Source organism: Pleurodeles waltl, chromosome 5 (genome assembly GCF_031143425.1).
Source record: "Pleurodeles waltl isolate 20211129_DDA chromosome 5, aPleWal1.hap1.20221129, whole genome shotgun sequence".
NCBI classification, from domain to species: domain Eukaryota; kingdom Metazoa; phylum Chordata; class Amphibia; order Caudata; family Salamandridae; genus Pleurodeles; species Pleurodeles waltl.
The window spans coordinates 119,882,085-119,909,744 of NC_090444.1; the positions used below are offsets into that span (position 1 = coordinate 119,882,085).

Below are 27,660 nucleotides of genomic sequence, written 5' to 3' on the forward strand. Positions count from 1 at the left end.
TCCGAGGCTGAGGAACCTAAGTCTTGTCAGAGTTCAACTTCAGCAACACTTAGCTCAACCCTTAGAGCAACAATAGAACTTGAAGAAGATATTTAGGAAAAATGTGTGCTGGAGATTAACGGCACAACTACTGAGGTTTGTTCTGAAGGGAAGGAGCAGAAATGGGGCCAAAATAAAAAACTTTAAATGATTAAGTCAAAGGAAGGGAAACCAGGACACCAGTGCTTTGTCCGAGAGATTCCCCTGATGCTGCGACCACTGGAGCTTCAGATCCCACTGCAGAGCCCGGATATGCCATCCGGCATGTTGGACCAGAAGGATGCATGAGGCCATGGGGCCCAGCAGCCTCAGTCATTCTCACCGAAATCAAGGATAGAGGCTGAAACATCTGAATTATAGCCTGAATATCCTAGGCTCAGTTTTAGGGAGGATAAGCCCAAAACTGCACTGTGTCCAGTACAGCTCAGATGAAAGGGAGCGTCTGAGATGGAGTCAGGGGTGTCTTTGGCATGTTTATAGTGAACCCCAGCAAATGCAGGAAGTTCGTTGCAGTCTGGAGGTGGGAGACGACAGCATGAGGTGAGTTTACCTTCAAAAGCCAGTCATCAAGGTAGGGGAAGTCTGAAACCCCTAACCTGCACAGATGAGCTGCAACCACTGCCATCACTTTTGTGAACACCCAAGGGACACTGGTAAGGCTGAAGGGAAGCATTGAACTGAAAGTGCTCATGACCTACCACAAATCGTAAGTAACGTCTGTGGGCCAGCAGGACGGGAATGTGGAAATAGGCGTCCTGCAAGTCCAATGCTACCATCCAGTTCCAGGGTCCTAGGCAGACAAGACCTGACCTAGAGTTAGCATTTTGAACTTCTTGAGGAAGAGATTGAGGGACAGGCAATCTAGTATAGGGCAAAGGCCCTTGTCCTTTTTGGGCACCAGACAATAGTGGGAATAACAACCATGACCTACTTCAGGCCCAGGGACCCTCTCTGTGGCGCCCTTGGACAATAAAGCCTTGACTTCCTCAAGGAGAAGTGCCAAATGATCCTCTGACAGATGACTGAATGATGGTGGCATGGTCGGAGGGGACGGAGTAGCCCTTTCGGACAATTTTCAACACCCCATCTGTCCATGGTGATGGATTCCCAGTGGGACAAGTGATGGTGAATCCTGCCTCCAACTGGTCGGGATGTTCCAACAGACTAGGAAGTCTTGGAGGCAGTGGAGGGCGTGGAGGTGGACAGCTGGCTCCCTGATCCATGAGCATGTGCGAGCCCCCAGCCGTATAGAGGCTGTGAAGCATGCGTGGTTCAGTGGCCAGGTGGAAATGAACACGGCTGGGTGCCCCTCCTGTAGCCATGAAAGGGATGAAAAGCGGACTGTGGGGACAAGGAGCAGCTACGAGGCCAAGGGACCAAGCCGTAGCCCAGGAATTCTTAAAGCCCTTGAGTACTGAGCCCGCTCTTTCTCCAAAGAGACAGGTGCCATCAAAGCGCATGTCCATCAGAGATTGATGGACATCCCCTGAAAAGCCACAAGTCCTCAACCAGGCGTGGCATCTTAAGGTCACTGTCGATGCAACTAATCTACCTATTGAGTCGGTCGTATCCAGTTCACAACAAATCATGAACTTTGCTGCATCTCTCCTGTCAGTTACAGCTTGGGGGAGAACCTATTGGGCCTCCCCCGGGACTCGAGGCAGCACCTACGTGACTGTATTCCCCTCTACACTATCCCCATATCCATACCCATACCCATTGTAAGAAGGGTCAGGATCCAAACTAGGCCCAGGGCAGCCCATAGAAAACTGAATCGGCGTTGAGCGACGCTGGTCCGGCTCACTGGGGATAAGTATAGGATCGGCGTTGATCCAACAAATGTTGGAAGTATCGACGTTTGTCCCGACACTGGGGAAGGTCGCATTGGCACAACCGGCATTGGTACGGATCCAAGAGAAGATCCGGAGGTGCCCCCCCTGGAGCCAAAGCTGCCGGCGTGAGACCAGAGGGGGCCCTCACCAACTCTCCTGGGCCCAAAGGCGCTGAGGATGGGTCAGTCTGTTTAAAGATGAGGCGCATAGCCTCATAGAACTCTTTCAATTGGGCAGCGGTGGCACCGGCTCCCAGATAGTCGGGGAGGCATCGAGCCAAACCAGATGCAGGCTCCTAAGGCGGAGGCCCAGAGCATTGACGCTCTTCTCGCGTAGCGTCGTCCGAGCGACAGCATGAAGTTGAATTGTGACTATCGTCCCAAGGACTTGGAGTGGTGATGTCGCCGCGAGCAGTCTCATGACCTACCTCTCGAACAGGAGCAACACGGAGTGGAGCACCAGGCTGCCTTGAGCTTTAGGGACCGCTCCCTCAAAGCCTTTGGGTCCATTGCCCAACACTCAGAGAATAACTTCAGGTCGTGGTCGCGCTCCAGACACCAAAGGCAGAGAGGATGCGGATCTGTCACCTACATCATTCGGTGACAGGAGTCGCAGGGCATAAAACCAATCTTCTGGGACATCCCTCGACTCATCCAAAACTCATCAAAATTTATTTGACAAAAGTTTCACAGTTAGTCAAATAATGACTAGGGGTAGCTCTTCTCTCGGATCTGTGCGTAGGCTGGCACCTATATACAACTGCGATGTCATCACGATGCCAACAGAGTTCACCGACACCGCCTGACAGCGCGCAGGGGTACTGCTCATAGAAAATTCTCTAGAGCCAGTCAGAAGCTTGGGGGAAGTTCTAAGGTAACAAATCTTCAACTAGAAGTCTCTGGCAGATTTTTACTGAGTTTGTGGAAGATTATGCCTAGGAGGTCGAGCCATTAAGAAACCTGATGAAGAAAAATGCAATATTTGAATGGGGTAAGTTGCTTTTAGTCAGCTGAAGGATGAGATGGTCAATGCTCCTTGTTGAGGTCAGTTTGTGGTGTGCACAGAATGTTTGAAATGTGTGGCTGCCAGGTCGGTAGATATCAGAGAGGCTGTAATGAAAATGCAGAGATGCCAGGAAGTAATTGGGTGGTCTTGTATTTTTCTAGGACTTTGAGAGATATAAAAAGAAACTATTTTCTGGGTGAAAGGGAATTGCTTGCTTGTACATGGTCTGCTGAGTGTTACTGTATGTGTTGGTGTCCACGTTTATATTGAGAACTGATCACAAACCCCTAATGAACATCTTGGCTCGGGGAAGGAATTTGACTGTAAAAATTAGTCAGATTAGAAGCCAAGTTGCATACATTTCACTATAAGGTGTGGTATGTACCTAATAAGGTGAATGTTAATTCAGGATCTATGTCCACATTCCCATTGGGTGAGAGAGCAGAAGAGGATGAGAGGGCAAAAGAGTTTGAAGTAGCCTTCATTGCATTGGATGTGAGTTCACTAATGATAAATGGCGATGCATGCATTTCAGAAGCAATGTGAGGAAGAAGACAAAGGCTGACTAGTATGTAGAGGGTAGCTGGACATATAAAACCTGGGTGGCCTGAAAGAAAAGAAAATTGGAGGCGAGATGAAGGCTTTTTTTCAAGGTACAGAAAGAATTGGGTTTGATGAGTGGCATTGTGGTCTGATGCAATACTATTTATCCATATTATTGGTAAAAGATTAATTATGAACAATATCAATAAGGGCATTTCAGCTACCAAAAGGAGAGTCTGAGAGTTCTTTTGGCCAGTAATGAAAGTGCACTGACTCAAGGGTGAGGCTTTGTGGACAATGTTCTAATAATAACAAGCCAGCAGAAGGATGTAGGCTAGATTTAAGATCTGTAGAAGTACAGCAGAAGCCAAATCCTTCTTTAACCTTGCCGGTGTCATTGTAACAAGCCCCCAACAAACTACACCCGACATCGGATTTAAGCAAATTCAGAAAATGTTAAAAACGTGCTTGTTCCCCAGTATAGCTCCTGCCGCACTTGTACAGCTTCCTTTGTTTAGCCTTTTTAAGATTTTTTGCTGTGCTGTGATGCTCCACTGAGAAATGTTTTTAACATAAGTTCCCCCAGGTCCATGGAACCAAATTAGCATAGATATTGTAGGGCTAATTGCTGTTTTGCCACATACAGAGTAGTTTGGTATGGTCTCAGTAGATTTTTTTTTTTCCGAAAACGCCCAAAGTAAGGACGGTGGAAATATCGAAAACAGACGAGGAAGTCAGTAGCTTATACTTTGGTAATAATCACCAAGATCAACACCACCTCCCCATCGCTGGTACACCTAGGACTGCCCGGACAGACAACTCACACGGAGTTATTAGAACAGCTCATAAATTATTATTCTAAATTAAGAGGGCCAGAAACATACGCAATTTTTTAGAGACAAACCATAATGTCCTTTTTGACTCGACTATCTAGACTTTTGTTTGGGAAAAATAGTGGATAATAGGGTCACCTTTTCCTGACCAAACCCTGTACACCACTTGCATGAGACCCTCGCCTTTTGAGAATAGGATGTACGCTCACTGTGACATTAGGACATAGACACTCATAAAAGGAGAAAAAAACCTACCTGGCTACCTCTTTCACGACTGTCATGGAGTGGTTTGCTAACACAAATTGCTGTGCGCCATGCACTGTGTTCTTGAATATGGGTGCTGCATTTATAATGTTTGTGCTATTTAATATCCTAATCAGGTTTGTTTATTGCCCTTTTTTTATTTTATCTCTTTTCTCTTACTCTCGTGTGTAATTATTTATTTTCCATTTTCTGCATGTCATGTGAATATACTTGTATTGATTATAAATATAACGAAACAGAGTGCTGATCTGTCATGTCATGGTTTAATGGATGCCACCCTCTCAGTTCTGCGGTTCACTCAGCAAACAAAATGCCTTCATAGAAGCTATTTTTTGAAAAACCTTATACCCAGTTATGAAAAAGTATTGATTCCATATCTATCGTAATAGGTTCACCCTTTTACACAAGACCCACATTTTTAAGATAGATAGTGAATTGGTGTGCATAGAGGAGTCATAAGGCACCTTCTGCTAGTACCGAGGGACAACACTGTTTAGTAAAATATACTACACACATTGCTGATATGAGCACTATGGAATACAAACTTGGAGCCTTGCTTACAACCCCAGTGAAAATTAAACCACCTCTAAGTAGACCACTCCTACATTTGGCATCCTTCAAGTATTTAAATCTTCATGGCAGTCTTCCATGTGAACATCCACAGCTCATAAAGCTGCACTTTACATAAATTGTGTACAGAACTATATGACACACTCAACGTGCACAGGTGGTCAGACATCCACCGGTGGATTATCTATTGTTACCCGAAATACTGGATTCTCTTACAGATGTGTGGCAACAGGCTTTGCTTTGGGGCCAGACCTTACTTACATTTTAATCTTTCAGAATGAAGGTTCTCACTTGGCTTCAGAGCACACCATGTGTTCATTCTATCCACCAACATGTGTACGCAGCAATTTGAGGCGGTAACTCACTATAGCCCCTTTACTACCAATTTATGACAACCAGAAAAATTGAGTTGGTAAGTATTGGCGGTATATCTGTAAATGATTTACTACTGGTATGAAATGTATTGGACACTGCACTTTGTTCCATGTATATTCACTTTGTATGTAATGATTGTTTTTTTTTATTTAAAAATAAACTTTCCTGAAATTACAAAAATTATGTGGCCTATGAAGTAATGTTAGTAAAATGAACTGTCAGTGAGGTCATCCATGATATAATTTACGGTCACGAGTGATGCATGCGTGACAGGGGGCAAGATAAAGTTCGCTTTCTGATCTATTAGCTCTTGTGTGACTTTGCGGCTATGTCACTTTAACCTTTTTTTAGGAGTGTGATATGTTATTTATTACCATTGAGTGTGGTGGTTGGTGATGGGCCATGACTGGCCAGAGGCGACGCCTCAAAGCGAGTTATTGTGCCTCCCTTCCTCCACAGTGGAAATAAATGGCAAATTATAGTCTGCACATCTGCATACATGGTTTATGCCCTGGTATTTTTTCACATATACGCGTTTTAACAAAAGCCATTTAACCACAACCAGGGTATAAGGTGTTAAATATGAGGAGAGTGGTCAAATCGCATCTAAACGCCTTTGTGGCTACTGGGAGAGTTTATCTGCTTTTCCGTTCCACGTTTGTGGAACTACTGTAATAAAATCCACGACCCTACTTGCACTGTAGTGATAAACGGGTGAATTTGCATTTATTGCCAGTTAATCAAACGTGTTATTGGGCCACATGTTTCATTGCTAAGGGTGAAACGTGTGTGTGTGTGTGTGTGTATATATATATATATATATATATATAAGAAAGAAAGTGTGTGTGAAGTACATATTTGTTTGCCATCAAACCACTACTGTGCAGCACAAATGGAGAACGTTGCGGAGTAGCACGCCTCCGTCGAGACACCAAACGCTGTGTGTAACTCTAGGTGCGTAAGGGGTTATCTCCGGAATACTTTGTTGATTGCATCTGTCTCGGTGGAAAAGCAAGCTGCGCTGACAATCCACCACCGAGACGCCACAGCAGCGCTGGCGTGGGCAAGGTCTGCATTTTCAGCCATTGCCGGGAATAATGATGTCTCTCTGAACAATGCCGCGCTCTCGTCCCCGTGCTTAAAGGATGGTCTCTTCCTTGGACGCGCAGACAAAGCAGATGAGAGAATTCATGGGGCAATAACTTCCCTTCCTTTTTAAATTGGACTTTTGGAGTGGAAGTCTTAGGTAAGGTGGTGGTACTCAGTCTTGGTGAAATTATGAAGTAATGTTTTCAATTTTATTACAGTAACTCCGCTGCGGCGCTTCTCCTGTATCGTCATTTCACTTGAAAGTCCACCATTTGTATTGTCACGATCATAAATGTCCTTAAAGCGCTCCTCTAATGTAGCCCTAATTCCACAGATGATATCGGCGGGAAAGAATGGTAGCGCCTTACCGTCCTAAAAACTGATGGTCAATTACGCTGCCTGCGTCAGCAGGCCACTGTTGAATGGGAAAACAGAAGTAGTTACGCGGTGCAACGTGCAGGAGCGTCACTCGCGGCCTGGGCTGGCAACTTTATGTAAAAAACTTAAGATGGCCGTCATCCTCGCAGAGTGAGTAGGGGCTCGGTCTGCAGGTACAATTGTGCCATCGGACTTTGTTTTGATGAATACTGAGTCATCATTAAAACCGGTGGTGCTTGTTTTTGTGGGGTTTTTGTTAATATATATAGCGGGGCCTTGCCCTGGAGGCATCACAGCGCTTTATAGGAGAACCGTTACCGAACAATCACATCGAGAATACAACAGAGAAGTAACCCAGGGGGAGTGAAAAGCAGGAAGTCCATAATTAAGTGTGTGGGGGGGGGGGGGCTGTACATAAGTAAAGGTTCTACACAGTCAGTGGGGCTATTTGAGATACATCACACAAGTTAAAACATGCATTGGAAAGAGAGTCTGGGTAAGAGTAATTTAACCCTACTCTCTTTCGAACAGGAGATCTCTAATGAAGGTAGCATGGGATGCAGTGAAGCATAGCATCAGAGGGAGAGAGGTAGTCCCATTCCTATGGTGCTTCCGCAGAATGATTGGTTCATGAATTCCTTGATTAAAAGGTGGAAAGCTACAAGAGAAGGTATTTGAGCATTTTGACTCCTGTTTGTCACTCAAAAAATTCAGTTTCTCTTTTAAGTACAAGGGCAAACAGGAGTTCAATGCTTTGTGAGTTGTGCAGGTGGCTTTAAATTGAGCTCTTGCCACTGAAGGTTAGCAGGATGGGGGTGATGTGATTACATTTCTCATGACCAGTCCCAAAGCATGCTGTGGTTTGAGTGGACCTAGGTGAACGTTGGGGATGCGTGAGAAGACTTGCAATCCCTTAGCCACATCTGCAAAGAACCAGTGTCTGTACAACTGGTTTTGGTCCTGAAATGGGATGAGATGTTTGATTATCCATAGCAGCCATGTGCTCTTGGCCGATGCCGCAATATGACTCTGGAAATTTACATGGCTATTGAGGGTGAATCCAAGTGACCTGGAATTCTGAACAAAGAAGGGATGACCTTCCAAGGCAGGGAAGAGTTCCATCCAGTCTTCAACAGTAGAGTTCACTTTCTTCGGAGAACAAAGAAGAAATTCTGTTTTCAAAGTGTTAAGTTTAAGATTGTGGTTTGACAGCCTTGATTGAATATACAGTCGAACAATGCATGCTGGAACCACGCATGCCGGAACAACAACCTCGTTGTTACCAATAATGCCTTCACCACGAATGCCTTAACGATTTTTCGTTGTAAAGGCATTCCTGGTAAAGGCATTAGTGAACGCCATGCATGGTTCCAGCTTGCGTACCCCTTGCCCCCCCACCCCAAAAAAGTACCACAACCACCCCAACCACTCACCCCTAAATCACCCCAACCCCCTCACCCCACCCCACCCCTAAAACCTAAAGCACCCCAACCCCAACCCCCCACCCCTAAAACCTAAACCACCCCAACCCCCACCCCAAATACTCTGACCCCCCCACCCCACCCCTAAAACTAAAAATGCCCCAACCCCCACCCTAAAACTAAAAATACCTCGCCCCCACCCTTCCCCTAAAACTAAAAATACCCCTCCCCCAAACCTAAACAGCCCGACCCCCCCACCCCTAAAACTAAAAATACATCGACCCTCCACCCCTGCCCCTAAAACAAAAAATAACCCGACCCCCCTTCCCCGCCCCTAAACCTAAAAAACACCAACCACCAACCCAAACCACCCCAACTCCCAAAAAGTAAAAATACCCGACCCCCCCCACCCCCGCCCCTAAAACCTGAACTACCCCAACTCCCACCCCCAAATACTAAAAATAGCCCGACCCCCACCCCACAAACCTAAACCACCCCAACCCACACTCCCAAAAAGTAAAAATACCCGACCCCCCCACCCCCACCCCTAAAACCTGAACTACCCCAACCCCCACCCCCAAATACTAAAAATGCCCCGACGCCTCCTCCCCGCCCCTAAACCTAAACCGCCCGGACCCCCCACCCCTAAAACTAAAAATACTCCGACCCCCCCCTTCCCCCACCCCTAAAACTAAAAATACCCCGACCCCCAACCCACAAACCTAAACCACCCCAACCCCCACTCCCAAAAAGTAAAAATACCCCAAACCTAAACTACCCCAAACCACCACTCCCAAAAAGTAGAAATACCTCAACCCCCCCACCCCTAAAATTAAAAATGCCATAACCCCCCACCCCTAAAACTAAAAATGCCCAGACCCCCCCACCCTTAAAACCCAGCCCCACTTACCTCCTCCTTGATCGCGTCGTCCTCCTCAGCAGACTCCCTTCTTCTGTACCTTAATCACGCATGTGCGTGGTTAAGCACATGCGTGGTTAAAGGCCCCTAAACAAGGAAGTCATGGTTAACGAAAGCGTTGTTCTGCTTTCGTTTTCCACGACTTCGTTGTTAACCCCTTCACTGCCAGGCCTTTTTCCCCTCCTGTGTCAAGCCTTTTTTTGGCTATTTGGGGCAGTTCGCGCTTAGGCCCTCATAACTTTTTGTTCACATAAGCTACCCACGCCAAATTTGCGTCCTTTTTTTCCAACATCCTAGGGATTCTAGAGGTACCAGGACTTTGTGGGTTCCCCAGAAGGAGGCCAAGAAATTAGCCAAAATACAGTGAAAATTTCGTTTTTTAAAACAAAATGGGAAAAAGGGGCTGCAGGAGAAGGCTTGTGGTTTTTTCCCTGAAAATGGCATCAAATCACCAGCTTCCCAGCTTTCAGGAACAGGCAGACTCGAATCAGAAAACCCAATTTTTCAACACAATTTTGCTATTTTACTGGGACATACCCCATTTTTATGATTTTTTGTGCTTTCAGCCTCCCTCCAGTCAGTGACAGAAATGGGCATGAAACCAATGCTGGATCCCAGAAACCGAAACATTTCTGAAAAGTAGACACAATTCTGAATTCAGCAAGGGGTAATTTGTGTAGATCCTACAAGGGTTTCCTACAGAAAATAACAACTGGAAAAAAAAATATATTGAAATCGAGGTGAAAAAATCTGCAATTTTTCTCTACGTTTTACTCTGCAACTTTTTCCTGCAATGTCAGATGTTTTAAAGCAATATACCGTTACGTCTGCTGGACTCTTCTGGTTGCGGGGATATATAGGGCTTGTAGGTTCATCAAGAACTCTAGGTACCCAGAGCCAATAAATGACCTGCACCCTGCCTTGGGTTTTCATTCTATACCGGGTATACAGCAATTCATTTGCTGTAATATAAAGAGTAAAAAATAGCTATAAAGAAAACCTTTGTATTTCCAAAATGGGCACAAGATAAGGTGTTGAGGAGCAGTGGTTATTTGCACATCTCTGAATTCCGGGGTGCCCATATTAGCATGTGAATTACAGGGCATTTCTCAAATAGACGTCTTTTTTACACACTCTCTTATATTCGGAAGGAAAAAATGTAGAGAAAGACAAGGGGCAATAACACTTGTTTTGCTATTCTATGTTCCAAGTCTCCCGATAACAATGATACCTCACTTGTGTGGGTAGGCCTAGCGCCCGCGACAGGAAATGGCCCAAAACACAACGTGGACACATCCCCATTTTTTGACAGAAAACAAAGGTGTTTTTTGCAAAGTGCCTACCTGTGGATTTTGGCCTCTAGCTCAGCTTTCCACCTGGGGAAACCTAGCAAACCAGCACATTTCTGAAAACTAGACACCTAGGGGAATCCAAGATGGGGTGACTTGTGGGGCTCTGACCAGGTTCTGTTACCCAGAATCCTTTGCACACCTCAAAATTTGGCCAAAAAAACACTTTTTCCTCTCATTTCGGTGACAAAGTTCTGGAATCTGAGAGGAGCCACAAATGTCCTTCCACCCAGCGTTCCCCCAAGTCTCCCAATAAAAATGGTACCTCACTTGTGTGGGTGGGCCTAGTGCCCACGAAAGGAAGTGGCCCAAAACACAACGTGGACACATCAAATTTTTTTGCAGAAAACAGAGGTGTTTTTTGCAAAGTGCCTACCTGTGGATTTTGGCCTCTAGCTCAGCCAGCCCCAGGGGGGGCAGAAATGGCCTAAAATAAATTTGCCCTCCCCACACCCCTGGGGAGTGACCCTTGCCTACGGGGTCGCTCCCCTTGCGTGACGGCGCAAAAAAAAAGATCCACAGTGCCTAGTGGTTTCTGCCCCCCTTGGGGGCAGATTCACCTAAAATCGGCCGATCGGTCTAAATACAATTTGCCCCTCCAGGGGAGCGCCCCTTGCCCAAGGGGTCGCTCTCCATCTCTAAAAAAAACAAACAACAAAAAAAAAAAAACACAAAAAAAAATAATTAGCCCTGGCACCTAGAGGTTTCTGCTCCCCCGGGGGCAGATCGCCTAATAATAGGCCAATCTGCCCCCAGGGGGGGGGCAGATATGGCCTAAAATAAATTTGCTCCCCTCCCCCCCTGCGGAGCAACCCTTGCCTACGGGGTCGCTCCCCTTGCGTGACGGCGCAAAAAAAAAAGATCCCTGGTGCCTAGTGGTTTCTGCCCCCATTGGGGGCAGATTGACCTAAAATCGGCCGATCTGCCCCCAAAGCGGGCAGAAATGTCTTAAATACAATTTGCCCCTCCAGGGGAGCGACCCTTGCCTAAGGGGTCGCTCCCCATCTGTAAAAAAAAAACAACAAAAATCCCCGGTGCCTAGTGGTTTCTGCCCCCCTTGGGGGCAGATCGGCCTAATTAAAATAGGCTGATCTGCCCCCCTCGGGGGCAGAAATGGCCTAAAATAAATTTGCCCCCCAGGGGAACAACCCTTGCCTAAGGGGTCGCTCCCCTTACGTGAAATTCACAAACAAAAAAAAAACACTCCCTGGTGTCTAGTGGTTTCTGCCCCCCTTGGGGGCAGATTGGCCTCATAAAAATAGGCCAATCTGCCTCCAAGGGGGGCAGAAATGGCCTAAATATAATTTGCCCCCTATGGGAGCGACCCTTGCCTAAGGGGTCGCTCCCCACACCTAAAACAAAAAACAAACAAAAATTTTTTTTATCCCTGGTGCCTAGAGGTTTCTGCCCCCCGGGGGGGGGGGCAAGAAAAGGCCCTAACTCCCCCCCCCCCCCCCCGGGAGCATCCCTTGCCCAAGGGGTCGCTCCTTTATGCCAATTTCCTTTTTATAAAAGAAATCCCTGGTGTCTAGTGGGCGTTTTGACAGCCGGATTGCTTTCAATCCGGCTGTCAAAACGCAGAGAGAGACTTCAAAGGGAAGGAAATACATTTCCTTCCCTTTGAAGCCTCTCTCGGCCTCCCCCACGTGATCGGAAGTGAAATGCAAAGCATTTCTCTTTCGATCGAGCTGGAAGCTGAGCTTCCAGCGCGATGGGGGAGGCTCTGTGACAATCAGCGCACGGAAGTAGTTCAAGTCTCAGGATTGTTGTTTTAGAAGAGGAGAGATCTGACCCACTTTTAGGCAGTCTGAAAACAACTCCTGTTTGAGAGAGAAGTTGACCAGGATGGTCTTCACTGGCAGTGCCTACTTGGCGAAGAATTTAGTGATGGAGCCAAGAATGGCGTCAGAGATGGTTTGAAGATTTTATCTTGGAGATAGTAAAAGGTGTCCAGAAAGGAGAAGTTTAAGCCTTTGACTTCCTTGGACTCCACAAACTTGTTGCATAAGGCATCAGAGTACTTGGGTGAAGTGGGAGAGGGGTATTTATCCCGTTTGATTACCTCAAATAGAAGCTTAGGTGTTTTTTTGGCAGGGCTCAGGAGGGATTGGATAATTGACGAGTTGGCTCTAAAAATGGGCACTTTACAGTTTTTCCTTGCAGATCCTAACTTAGCAAAACAGAGCTGGTTAGGTGCTTGTCTAAATTGTTTCTCAAGCTTTCTGCAATATTTATTCATAAAGATTGTTTGAGTACCAAGGTAAAGAAGGTTTGGGTCTGTTTCATTTCTTCTTGAGGAGCATGAATTCCTCCATCAAGGATTGCATGCAGATGTTGAATCTGTCTGTGGCCTCATTGATGTGGAGTTGAGGCACGATTGAGGCAAGGTTTGGCAGGGCCAATTTAGCAAGTCCTTCAATGCTGTTACATGTTCTTCAACCTAATTTGTTCCTTCTTTGGTTGACCGGAAGTTTTAGTATAGGTAAAGGACTCAGTGAAGAGGATATACAGGTGGTCAGACCAGTTTACCACAAAGGGGTCACTTGGTGGGTTATTCTGGATATGATCAGGCCCAGAGTGGAGCCCATGCATTGTGCAAGTTTCTGAGAGTGATGTCAGAAGTTGTTGCTGAGAAACGATTAGAAGGTGTCCATATGTTGGTTGCTCTCAGAGGCCCGATGAAGATTGAAATCACCAAGAAGGATGATGCTGTCTGAGCGGATTAGTTGGGATGTCAAGAATTCCATACATTCTTCAATGAAGGTGTTGGTTTGTCCTGGGGTGTGATAAATCACGTTCACCTTAACCTTAGGATAGGAGCTGCAAGCTAGGAGATTTCCAGTAAAATGCACTCAAAGGATTGAAAGCAGTTATGGGGAAGTAGCTTGCTGCTTAGCAAGTTTCTCTAGTTGAATGTTAGCCACCCACCTTAGTTGTCTTCAGTCAGTGCAAAATGGACTAAAGAGGTGCAGAACATTCTTGAGGTGTAATTGTGCCAGGTTTCAATGAGGACCATGATGTCAAGGTTAAAATCTTTGATTGTTTCTGAGCTGTCAAGGCAGTGTTTGACTGAAGAGTGGAAGTTACGCAGGAGGCAGGAAGATCTGGTAAATTATGCACTGGGTGTCCATGAAGGGGGCAGGGGTGTAGAGTGGAAATTTGGATAAGGTTGGTGGCGATGTTATGAACTTGAGAGGTAGTGTGATGTGGGTCTGGGTGACTGCGATTCTAGACGATGGTGGTGGAACTAGATAGGCAATCTTATGTTTGGCTTTGGGTGTGTATGTAGGAGAATTTTGAGTTTTTGTAGGTTTTGATTAGCTTATGTAGGTTAGTATCATTGAGGGGAGAGTACGATCATTTGGTTTTGGAGGAGAGGTTGTTCCTGGGGATACTGACTGGCTGTGGTCTATTGTGATGCCGAGGATTGTGTAGGTAACATTTATGAGTTGTAATCAAGTTGCTAAACTGAGAGAATGCTTGTGCACGGACGTCTGTGTTCTTGGTGAGAAGTGATAAAGAATGCTGGAGTTCCGTGAAGGGGACAATTGATGTACAGGAGGAGGTAAGGACTTTTTGGGGGGAATATGTTTCTGATGGAATATGAAACTGATGGCGCAGACGTGCAAATCTCAGATAGTTGGGATTTAGATGAGCCAATAGAGTGGAAACAGGTTGGAGTAGCTGCAGATGGCTCAGAGGTGGGGAGGGTGCAGGTGGATGAGAGATATGGGTGGCTGCAGAAGAATGGGATGTGAATGGGGTGAAGGAAAAGTTGGGCAAGAAGGCTAATTTAATAAGCATCATGTGGTTAGGTTTGAGGTTTCAGGGTGTTGGCTTGGAGGGGAGGATAGCTTGACAGTACAGGCATGTTGGGGGAATAGCTAGGTAGTATTGGGTAGTTGAAGGGGGGGCGATGGTGGCTGTGGTGGAAGAGCAAGGGTCAGAAATTGGAAGCATTGGGATTGGGAGACATTTGGACAGAGACGGTTAGGGCTGTAATGGTGGGGTAGTCCCTGATTAGGGGAGAAGGGAAGGAGTAGGGGTGGCTGGGGCTGGCGGAGATTTGTTAAGGCTCACCTGAGGAATGGGCCTGTGGTTAGTGGTAGGTGTGCTAAGGGTGGAGAAGTGAAGAGAGTGAAGTTGGTTAGCGTGAGTGGCAGCCATGACAGCATATATGATTTTCAAAGTCTGGCATGACGTTTTGTAGTTAAAGTGCAGGACGTTGATTTCAACGAAAAGTAAAAGTGCTTTAAAAAAAGGTGTATGGTTGTTCATATGCCTGCAAGGACGCCAAGTGTGTTGCTGCTTACACAGAGACTGATTGTCTTAATTTAACTTTTCAAACATGTGGAATTGCATTGAGGATGCTATTAAATTGGACATGATTGTCAGAAATATAAATGGAAGCCTGGATTGTCTGTTCATGAAGAGAAGCTGCTTAGTGTAAACTCCCCTATCACAGTATTGCAAACAGTTCAAATAGCAGATTACCTGAATGAATTGCCTACTTATTATAAGTAATGTACATTAAACATAAGGAACCAAATTCTCAGAGAGCAAACAAATTACTCAGAACATATTTAATGGCAAAAGACAAGGAAAAACTGAAGAAAAACACCAGAGCCATATTATATATGCAGAATTGTTGTGTACATTGATGTTCCCTTATAAACAGTAATTTCAGAGTACAATGGTCTGTAATGTGAAAGTGATTGTGCAAAGTGAAAAGGTGAATATTTACAAATAGAACAATTGAACAATCGCTCACTGTGCATGCGGGCAACTGCCCACAGCCTGTCTGTATCAATTGGGATCCTAATCACAAGCTTGTCAATTGGAGGACTGGTTATTAATTCATCAATTCCCTCCTAGTGAATAATAGTTCAGTCTAGGTCTCAGTCAGAAAATTGTAGAAGTTTCAACCCCACCCCCCTGAAAATAAAACATGACAATTCAATGCCTTAACGATGGGTCTTCATCAGCACAGGTAAACTTCGGGGCAACTTAATATAAAGATATATTAGCAATTAAAGTTGCACCTGGTGTGTTCATTGTAATGCAATATTAAACGCTCCCCGGACTCCATGATAACTCGCCTAAGAAAACAAGGCGAAAGATCCCTTATAGTTGGGTATTCAAATATATAGTGGACGAAGGCACATGGCCATCTCGTCCAGGGAGAAAAACATCCCCAAATACTGTATAATCTGAAAAGAGCACTTTATCGAAATCACATTATTTCACTATAATGCCGCAAAAACGCATGTACTATGAAAGGGGCACTCACCCAGAGACTCTCCAGATGTCATGGGTGCAGCATAATTAACACAATTTCCCTCCTAATGTGGATAGGGGCTGTAAAACAAAAAAAAACAGACAACAACAAAAACTGCTAGAGAAAGGCACTGGCTTTAACACCTTTGCTGCCAGGCCTTTTTTTGGCTATTTAAGGCAGTTCGTGCTTAGGCCCTCTTAACTTTTTGTCCACATAAGCGAACCATGCCAAATTTGCGTCTTTTTTTTTTTTCAACATTCTAAGGATCCTAGAGCTACCTAGAGTTTGTGGGTTCCCCTGGAGAAGACTAAGAAATGAGCCAAAATATAGCAAAAAAAATTTTTTTTCCCCAAAAGGTGGAGAAAAAGGGCTGCCGAAGAAGCTTGTGGTTTTTTCCCTGAAAATGGCATCAAGAAAGGGTTTGTGGTGCTAAAATCACTATCTTCCCAGCTTTCAGGAACAAGCAGACTTGAATCAGAAAACCACATTTTTCAACACAATTTTGGCATTTTACTGGGACATACCCCATTTTTACATTTTTTTATTTTTTTTTATTTTTAGCTTTTAGCCTCCTTCCAGTTACTAACAGAAATGGGTATGAAACCAATGCAGTATCCTGGACAGCTAAACATTTCTGAAAAGTAGCCACAATGCTGAATTCAGCAAGGGGTCATTTGTGTAGATCCTACAAGGTTTTGCTACAGAAATACCAGCTGAAATTAAAAAATATTGAAATTGAGGTGAAAAAAACCAGCCATTTTTCTCCACGTTAACATTTTCCTGTGATGTCAGATTTTCAAAAGCAATATACCGTTACGTCTGCTGGACCCTTCTGGTTGCTGGGATATATAGGGCTTGTAGGTTCATCAAGAACCCTACGTACCCAGAGCCAATAAATGAGCTGCACCTTGCAATGGGTTTTCATTGTATATAGCAATGCATTTGGTGAAATATAAAGAGTGAAAAATAGGTATCAAGGAAACCTTTGTATTTCCAAAATGGGCACAAGATAAGGTGTTGAGAAGCAGTGGTTATTTGCACATCTCTGAATTCTGGGGTCCTGATACTAGCATGTGAATTACAGGGCATTTCTAAAATAGATGTCTTTTTTTACACACCGTCTTACATTTGGAAGGAAGAAATGTAGAGAAAGACAAGGGGCAATAACACTTGTTCTGCTATTCTGTGTTTCCCCCAAGTCTCCCGATAAAAAATGGTACCTCACTTGTGTGGGTAGGCCTAGTGCCCGCGACAGAAAACACAACATGGACACATCACATTTTTCCATTGAAATCTGATGTGTTTTTTGCAAAGTGCCTAGCTGTGGATTTTGGCCTCTAGCTCAGCAAGCACCTAGGGAAGCCTACCAAACCTGTGCATTTTCTAAAGCTAGAAAGCTAGGGGAATCCAGAATGACTTGTGGGTCTCTCACCAGGTTCTGTTACCCAGAATCCTTTGAAAACCTCTGAATTTGGCAAAAAAAACTTTTTTCCTCACATTTCGGTGACAGCAAGTTCCGGAATGTGAGGGGAGCCGCAAACTTACTTCTACCCAGTGTTCCCCCAGGTCTCCAGATAAAAATGGTACCTCACTCGTGGGTAGGCCTAGTGCCCGTGGCAGAAAATGCCCCAAAACACTACGTGGACACATCAAAATGATCAAATACAAAACTATCTGTTTTTGCGGGGGGCACCTGCGTTTGTGTTACTGGGCTCAGCAGCCATATAGGGAAACCTAACAAACCCAAACATTTCTGAAGACTAGACACCCAAGAGAGTCCAGGGAGGTGTGACTTGCATTGATCCCCCTGTGTTTTCTTACCCAGAATCCTCAGCAAACCTCAAGATTATCTTTAAAAAAATAATAATCTTTTTTCCCACATTTCTGTGTGGGATCACTGCACCAAGAAATATTTCCTACCAACCAACGCTCCTCCTCAGTCTCCCAGTAAAAAAAATGATACCTCACTTGTGTAGGTGGGCCAAGTGCCTGTGACAGGGAAGAGACAAAAACATATCCAGAATGAGGGGGAACCAAAGCAGATACAAAAGGGCAGTCTGAAGAAAAAAACAAGTTGGGGCTGACAAGTGGGGCAGAATTTTTATCTCTATGGATGGGACAATGCTGGGTGGTAGGAATTTTGTGGATTTCTGCAGATTCCACAAGGTTCCATCACAAAAATGTGGGAGAAATGTGTGATTTCTAGCAAAGTTAAGGTTTGCAGGGCATTGTGGGTAAGAAAATGGTGCAGGTGCACTACCCTGGACTCACCCAGATGTTTAGTTTTCAGAGGTGTCTAGGTCTCATAGTTTTGTTACACGGCAGCATCCCAAAGTAAAAAAGTCCAGCCCTCACCATTCCAAGTGGGACAATTTTGAGAGTTAGACAAGCTCTACCTGCCCGAATGTAAAACCAAAACCCAAAACAATCAAATGTCCTCTTGCGTGCCATGGAATAAGATGTTTTAGTGTGCAGGGAAAGAGCTGAAAGACTGTTACCCCCTTCAGTTGGGGTAGGGGCATAAGCATGCCCTTACTAGTTGATAGCCACCACCCCACTTTTCTTTTTTATTCCCTGGCATCGAGTAGGATTTCCGCCCCCCAGGGAGTGGATTGGGGTTAATTGCCCCATCTGTCCACCGGTGGGCAGAACAACTTTGTCCCAAATTATTAGGGGTGGGGGTGTGGCCATTCTCCCACCCTCTTTTAAAAAACAAAAAACAAATCTCACCTGGTCTCTGGTGGGCCTTACAAAAATAGGCCAATCTGCCCCCAAGGGGGACAGAAATGGCCTAAAATAAATTCACCCCCCCCCCCCAAACCCAGGGGAGCAACCCTTGCTTAAGGGGGTCACTCCCCTTGCGTGAAACTGACATGGGGAGCAACCCTTGCCCAAGGGGCTGCCCACCCCCAAACAACACACACATACACACACCAATCCCTGGTGCCCAAGTGGTTTGTGGCCCCCTCCTCCCCCCAACCGGGGGCAGATGGGCCTAATAGAAATAGGCCGATCTGCCCCCAAGCGGGGCAGAAAAGGCATAAAATAAGTCTGCCTCCCCCCATTCCAGGGGAGCAACCCTTGCCTAAGGAGTCGCTACCCATCTGTTAAAAAATAAAAAATAAATCCCTGGTGCCTAGTGGTTTCTTAATTAAAATAGGCCAATCTGCCCCCAAGGAGGGCAGAAATGGCCTAAAATAAATTCACCCCCCGCCCCCAAACCCAGGGGAGCAACCCTTGCTTAAGGGGGTCACTCCCCTTGCGTGAAACTGACAAAAAAATATATATATTGAATGCTGTCAAAGTCAAGTGGGTAGAGTACAGGATCTGCAATTTAGACACTGCATATTTATCGACCGAAGTTTGCACAGATGTGAAATTGTCTATCTATGACCGAATGGTTAGATCTAAAGCCAGCTTGTATTAAAGTATGCAAACAGGAGCTAGAAGTTTGTCCCATACTTCAGGGGCCTCTTTCCAATCTTTTATCAGAATGTGGTAAGGGCCCCGTTGCTGCAGAAGATCTTCCTCTTTTTATACATGCTCAAAGATACTTGCCTGTTGGTGGTGTTAGCTCCTCAGAACAGACTTTTAGGCTGTACAATGAAATTAGATGCCTTGTTTACTTTTTCGTCTGCATTTTCTGCATAAGGCTTAGAAGTGTAGCCAAGTTATTCAGAGACTGCAATGTAGACCACAGATGACACTTGCTAATTTATGCTGTAATATGCAATGAGGCTCCAAAACAGCTTGTAATGTTTCATTAAAGCTGCCTGATGAAGATCAAGCCAGTTTTGGTCTTCCACTGTCTGTTAAAATTACAATTTATATCTCCTTTTTTCCCATAAAACTTGGATTTCTTTTTCCCTAGGTACTATGTACTCAAATTGTTTAAACAGCCCTTTCTCCTTTTTGTCATTTTCATTGGCTCCTAACCATGTTTGGGTTGCCCTTGACTTTTTTTTTTTTTAGCTGTTTGCCCTGTGGCCCGCTATTTTTTTCTTCCATTAAACTGATTATGTGTTCTCTATGCTTGTAACTTTCCTTAGGTGAGGACAAAGGTCCATGTTGATGGATAAGTGAATTTAGTATTGCCGTTTGAATTTTGAGGTTGTGCTCAGAATAAGTTTCTAGTAGCGTCAAAATTGATTCAAGTATACTTCGAAGAGCATGCAAGGCTCCGGATAGATGAATGATCTGCTGGGGGGTGGGGGGGAAGAGATGGGGTGGAAAGAAGTGTTTAGAGTAAAGTCGGGTGAACAGGAAAGACCTTCACCAAGCATGGGTCCATTGCTCGGGCTTCTTTCAAAAAAGCTTTAATGAGCGTGTCGGGCCTCTGTCGACTGCCTCCCCGCCAGACAGACTATAGAGGCAAGACCCCGGCAGTGGCACAACTACACCCAAACTTTGGAATTGTAGGAAAGTACCATCTTGCCTGGCATGTTACCCCCATTTTTCACTGTATATATGTTGTTTTAGTTGTATGTGTCACTGGGACCCTGCCAGCCAGGGCCCCAGTGCTCATAAGTGTGCCTGAAATGGTTACCTGTGTTATGACTAACTGTCTCACTGAGGCTCTGCTAATCAGAACCTCAGTGGTTATGCTCTCTCATTTCTTTCAAATTGTCACTAACAGGCTAGTGACCAATTTTACCAATTTACATTGGCTTACTGGAACACCCTTATAATTCCCTAGTATATGGTACTGAGGTACCCAGGGCATTGGGGTTCCAGGAGATCCCTATGGGCTGCAGCATTTCTTTTGCCACCCATAGGGAGCTCTGACAATTCTTACACAGGCCTGCCACTGCAGCCTGAGTGAAATAACGTCCACGTTATTTCACAGCCATTTTACACTGCACTTAAGTAACTTATAAGTCACCTATATGTCTAACCTTTACCTGGTAAAGGTTGGGTGCTAAGTTACTTAGTGTGTGGGCACCCTGGCACTAGCCAAGGTGCCCCCACATTGTTCAGGGCCAATTCCCCGGACTTTGTGAGTGCGGGGACACCATTACACGCATGCACTACATATAGGTCACTACCTATGTGTAGCTTCACAATGGTAACTCCGAATATGGCCATGTAACATGTCTAAGATCATGGAATTGCCCCCTCTATGCCATCCTGGCATTGTTGGTGCAATCCCATGATCCCACGGGTCTCTAGCACAGACCTTGGCACTGCCAAACTGCCTTTCCCGGGGTTTCACTGCAGCTGCTGCTGCTGCCAACCCCTCAGACAGGTGTCTGCCCTCCTGGGGTCCAGCCAGGCTTGGCCCAGGAAGGCAGAACAAAGAACTTCCTCAGAGAGAGGGTGTTACACCCTCTCCCTTTGGAAAATGGTGTTAGGGCTGGGGAGGAGTAGCCTCCCCCAGCCTCTGGAAATGCTTTCATGGGCACAGATGGTGCCCATTTCTGCATAAGCCAGTCTACACCGGTTCAGGGACCCCTCAGCCCTGCTCTGGCGCGAAACTGGACAAAGGAAAGGAGAGTGACCACTCCCCTGACCTGCACCTCCCCTGGGAGGTGCCCAGAGCTCCTCCAGTGTGCTCCAGACCTCTGCCATCTTGGAAACAGAGGTGCTGCTGGCACACTGGACTGCTCGGAGTGGCCAGTGCCAGCATGTGACGTCAGAGACTCCTTCTGATAGGCTCCTTCAGGTGTTGCTAGCCTATCTTCTCTCCTAAGTAGCCAAACCCTCTTTTCTGGCTATTTAGGGTCTCTGTCTTTGGGGATTCCTTAGATAACGAATGCAAGAGCTCATCCGAGTTCCTCTGCATCTCTCTCTTCACCTTCTGCCAAGGAATCGACTGCTGACCGCGCTGGAAGCCTGCAAAACTGCAACAAAGTAGCGAAGACGACTACTGCCTTCTCGACTGCTTTCCTGGTGGTGCATGCTGTGGGGGTAGTCTGCCTCCTCTCTGCACTAGAAGCTCCGAAGAAATCTCCCGTGGGTCGACGGAATCGTCCCCCTGCAACCGCAGGCACCAAAGAACTGCATCACCGGTACCCTGGGTCTCCTCTCAGCACGACGAGCGAGGTCCCTTGAATCCAGCAACTCTGTCCAAGTGACTCCCACAGTCCAGTGACTCTTCAGTCCAAGTTTGGTGGAGGAAAGTCCTTGCCTCCCCACACCAGACTGCATTGCTGGGAACCGCGACTTTTGCAGCTACTCCGGCCTCCGTGCACTTCCGGCGGAAATCCTTTGTGCACAGTCCAGCCTGGGTCCACGGCACTCTAACCTGCATTGCACGACCTCCTAAGTTGTCCTCCGGCGGCGTGGGACTCCTTTGTGCAACTTCGGGTGAGCACCGTTTCACTCCACTTCGTAGTGCCTGTTCTGGCACTTCTGCGGGTGCTGCCTGCTTCTGAGAGGGCTCCTTGTCTTGCTCGACGCCCCCTCTTTCCCCAGACGCAATTGGCGACATCCTGGTCCCTCCTGGGCCACAGCAGCATCCAAAAACCCTAACGGCACGATTTGCAGCTAGCAAGGCTTGTTGGCGGTCTTTCTTCAGGAAAACACTTCTGCACGACTCTCCACGGCGTGAGGGATCCGTCCTCCAAAGGGGAAGTTCCTAGCCCTTGTCGTTCCTGCAGAATCTTCAGCTTCTACTGTCCAGTAGCAGCTTCTTTGCACCCACAGCTGGCATTTCCTGGGCATCTGCCCATCTCCGACTTGCTTGTGACTTTTGGACTTGGTCCCCTTGTTCCACAGGTACCCTCGTTCGGAAATCCATCGTTGTTGCATTGCTGATTTGTGTCTTTCCTGCAGAATTCCCCTATCACGACTTCTATGTCTTTTGGGGAACTTTAGTGCACTTTGCACTCACTTTTCAGGGTCTTGGGGTGGGCTATTTTTCTAACCCTAACTGTTTTCTTACAGTCCCAGCGACCCTCTAAAAGGTCACATAGGTTTGGGGTCCATTCGTGGTTCGCATTCCACTTTTGGAGTATATGGTTTGTGTTGCCCATATCCCTATGTGTCCCCATTGCATCCTATTGTAACTATACATTGTTTGCACTGTTTTCTAATACTATACTGCATATTTTTGGTATTGTGTACATATATCTTGTGTATATTTGCTATCCTCATACTGAGGGTACGCACTGAGATACTTTTGGCATATTGTCATAAAAATAAAGTACCTTTATTTTTAGTATATCTGTGTATTGTGTTTTCTTATGATATTGTGCATATGACACCAGTGGTACTGTAGGAGCTTCACTCGTCTCCTACTTCAGCCTAAGCTGCTCTGCTAAGCTACCATTATCTATCAGCCTATGCTGCTAGACACCCCTCTACCTCTAATAAGGGATACCTGGGCCTGGTGCAAGGTGTAAGTACCCTGTGGTACTCACTACAAGCCAGTCCAGCCTCCTTCCAGTAATGAGGCAGCACAAGCATTCAAGCGATGGAGGCAGAGCTATTCTCATAACCAATTTGAAAAAAAGTGAAAATTGTGCAATTTAAACATACTGGACAAATTCGATACAATAAGAATGAACAATTTTTGGGGATTCGATATTGTCCATAGGCTACTGACTGTGATATTTGAAAAGTAGACGGACTGCTCTGACAACTTAAAAACTGCTTTTATAGATTGTAATCCAAAGCACATTAGATGAGTTTTAGCTAAATTACTTCGAGACAACAACGCTTTTTGTTAATTAGCTGATTACTTCTGTAGCAAGACAATTTGCTTGTGAAATAAATATAAGTGCAAGCCAAGGAAAACGCTGACTAATTGTTGACTAAAGGCACAATTTTAGTTTTCCCTTTGAGCCACTGAACAAATATTCTTGTCTGCTCTCAAATAGAGGTGTCAAAATATTAGGCTTAGTGGGTTACCAAAAAATAATCTGGGGGTGTATGACTAGCCAGCCACAAGTACAATTCCTGAACTACCATTACTACCTCCTGAGATTACATGTATGCCAATGAGTTGGTAATACTGCTGCCTGTAAATGCACCACCACACATCTGTGCTACACGAAATAAAAATGACAGATATTACTAGCACTCCACATAATGCACTTCCTGTATATTTAGCATAATTGAGCCACATCCACACAGGAAAGCATCAGGCTGCTATTGAATAGCTGGCAACAAATAGTTGCCTTGACATATCTTTGCTTGGGATATTATCAGCAGAGGTGCAAGTCTAGAGTGTTGTAGAGACCTAGCTAGACTAGAAATGCAACTTTTTTTTTTAGGAATATTGTTTTTCAATTCCAAGTCCCTGTAGAAAGTTTTGTGTGGTCATGATGTTAAAAGGTGAGTAACTGGTTGTTTTCATGTTTTATTTTCTCGTGAGCGTCACTGTTGGAGATCTGATTGAGCGGTGGAGAGAGAAACCGGGGTCTGAAAATATCTAGAGGGCTGGAACATATGCAGATGTGCCATACATAAAGCACAGGTCTGTGGTGAGGCCTTCTGCTGTGATGCCAATGCATGAGGATGCCCCAAGGTATGACCACTTCAGGTACTTTGTTTGAATGACACTTTCTCCTTTGAACTTGTGTTATTTTTGATTTTGAGACCCCCTCATTGGCTCTCCCTGTTCAACTCTCCTGTTTCATGTTCAGGTCTATTAACCAATGTCAACTCCCCTGGCTTATGGTCAGCTCTTCAGGACGCAGATAAGCTCTCCATATCAGGCAGGTCTCCCTAAAGTACGGCAGGCACCAAGTCTCTTGGCTCCTACCAACTTCCCTTGCTACCTACTCTGGGGTTCTCTTCAGAAGTAAAGAAAATGAAGCATCCACACTGGTTGACATTTAAAGAGTGAACAGTGGCTATTCCTGGAGGCGTGCTCTGTATCGACACGGGTAAGGAATGGAAAGAATATATATTTAGTCCGATGATAAATTCAAACACAAATTTACATTAGTTTAGCATTCTTTCAATGTCACTTTTACAGGGCTTGACTAAACATGTAAGGATGATCAGACCACAAGAGAAGCTATATTAAGTTAGGAAAATATAACATGCATGAACATGCCCCCTACTAGAAAGTCCCTGTTATTCACTTCGTACTTCGATTTCAATGGGAGATAAGAGCACAATGGGTGTGGCTAGAAACTGTGCATGATTATAGCGACTAAAGGAATTAAAGGAAAGGCGTAAGCAAGGTGATTTTTAATAAATTGTTTTATGCTCCTGAATAGTCACTAATACTCTGCACACATGACATAACTGTTAACCTGGGAAATTTGAAGTACTTGTACAGTGTTGTGACGGCCTTTTTTTTTTTTCTTAAGCACAGTAGTTACTGATGTGTTTCAGAACTTCTTAAATTTAGAGATTTACTTTCTAGATCGGGATTCACAACTCAGTTGTTGCCAGACCTTATGTGATCAACAGAGTTTTAAAAGCACATATGAGGGAGGACTTCTGGCTCCACCCACATGTTGGTTACCTGGACTAGAGCATCCAATTGGGCACAGTTTGTCTGCTGCCACCACAAAATAGCGCTTGCTGCATTCCTATTGACTAACAAAAAATGATAGATCAGTCTGTGAGGGGGAGAACCCTCTACCATGCTGTAATAGAATTAGCTAGGAATACTGCTCCATGGGCCAGCAGTTGTATGACCAGCAGAGGCATCATGACTTGCTTACTGTGATATTTCCCCCAAATTCTGGCAAGCAAAGGCCATAAGTAGACTTCTTTGCAGATTTGGTACGAGTGGGGGCTCTACTGGGAGATTTCACCCATCTCTTTTTCGAATATGGGATCATGGGATTTGCCCACTGATTCCAAGATGACTATCCTTCGATATAAACGTAAAATTGAACTCCTACAGATATAAAATGGCACTTATGGTTGGAGCTTCTTGTTGCACAGATGGCCATGACTCGTCATTGGAAGAACTGAACCCCTTCCTCTCTAGAGGGTTGGAAAAGAGGTCTAGATACGTGCACAAGTTTGGAGAAACCTATTCCAGACAGGAAGGAGCCCACAGAAACGTACATGATGGAAAGATTAGGCCATTACAGGGGAGTTGCACTCATTTTAAAGGAATACAGGCATACATCACTGGATGATTCAGTTATAGGGTTTAGGGGCACATAAAATGATGGTATTTGTAGCTCTGATGGTGACTGTGTGGGGTTTCTCTCATTCTAGTTGATTGTGTTGTAACAATTATGTTCTATTGTTCAGGATGAGACAGACCTGTTTGTACCTGGTTTGTTTTTGCAACATGAAAATCGACGAAACTGTTTAATTAAAAATGTATGGGATTCAGTTGTGCATTTCAAAGGGTACAGTAATGAGAGGTGGGGTGCAGAGTGAACTGTGGACCCATATTAGTACAGGTTGAGTTGCAAAAGTGCAGAATGAGTGGTGGACCCATAAGAGTTCAGTTGCATGAGTGCAGAGTGAGTGAAGGGCGAATGTGAGTGCAGGTTGAGTTGCACAAGTACAGAACGAGAGGTGGACCCATGTGAGTTCAGGTTGAGTTGCATGAGTGCAGAGTGAGTGTAGGGCCCATGTGAGTTCAGGTTGAGTTGCATGAGTGCAGATTGAGAGCAGGGCCAATGTGAGGGCAGGTTGAGTTGCACGAGTGAAGGGTAAGAGGTTGGGCTGTGTGAGTGCAGATTGAGTTACAAGATTGCAGAGTGAGAGGAGAGCAAGTGTGAGTGCAGGGTGACCTGCGTGACCATGTGAGAGCCTGGTGTGGTGATCAGTGAGTGCAAGTTAAATTAAGTCAGTACAGGGTGAGCGATGTACTCATTTGAGTGCAAGGAGAGAGGTAAGATTAAAGGGTGCATGGCATGAGTGCAGGGGAAGCTATGTGCCCTTGAGAGTTCTAACAGACCACTGTGCCCGTGTGAGTGCAGAGTGAGCCATGAAAGTAATCGGTGAATGTAGTGCCTGTGTGAGTGCATATGAGGAGTAAGTGCAGGATGAGTGGTGAGAGTGCAGAGTTAGTGATGTGTCCATAGAAGATAAAGTGCAGAGAGCTACAAAAGTGTAGGGTGAGCGGTGTCTCCCCGTTAGTTCCAGCAGACCTTTGTGCCCACATGAGTTGAGAATGAATCATGTGAGTGCAGAGTTAGTGATGTACCCATATAAGACTGAGTGCAAGATAAGCCATAAGAGAGCAGGGTGAGCAGAAACTGTGCAGGATGAACTGGGCTCCATGTTAGTTCCAGCAGATCTTTATGCCCATTTGCATGCAGACTGGGTGGTGCGAGTGCAGGGTATGTGATCTGCCCATTTGAGGGCAGGGTGAGCAGTGCGCTCATGCATGTGCTGGCAGATGATTTTGCCATGTGAGTGCTGAGCGATCAGTGAGAGGGAAATATGAGCTGCATGAGTGACGGGTGAGTGGACTGCCCTTGTGAGTGCAGGGTGAGTAGTGTGCTGGGTATGGTGTGCATTTGTGTGAAGATTGCACGTGTCAGTGTTGAGTGAACAGTGAGATTGAAGGGTGATCTCTGAGTGACAGGTGAACGTTGTACCCCTGTGAATGCAGGGTGAGTGGTGTGCCCATGTGAGTGCAGGTTTAAAAGAGCACGGAGTGAGTGGCTCAAATGCAGAGTGAGTGATGTGCATGTTTGAGTATAGGGTGAGTATGAGAGGGAAGGGTGACCTGTATGCGGGACAGAGGAGTGCTCTGACTGCTGGATTATCTATCCAAGTAATTGAGTAGCTTACCATATCACTGACTGTTGACAAGCGGGAGGTTCATATATAAATTTAATGTATTAATATGATGGTGTCAATCAAGGTTTTAGGGTTGATCAAATAAATGA

At 45.5% G+C, this 27,660-nt stretch overlaps 1 long non-coding RNA gene across 2 annotated transcripts in view; it reads right to left on the bottom strand.

Moving 5' to 3' along the window:
• The window catches only part of LOC138295454 (uncharacterized), a 70,745-nt gene that overhangs the window by 35,892 nt on the left and 7,193 nt on the right, over positions 1-27,660 (bottom strand). The gene's annotated exons all lie outside the window — the stretch shown is intronic.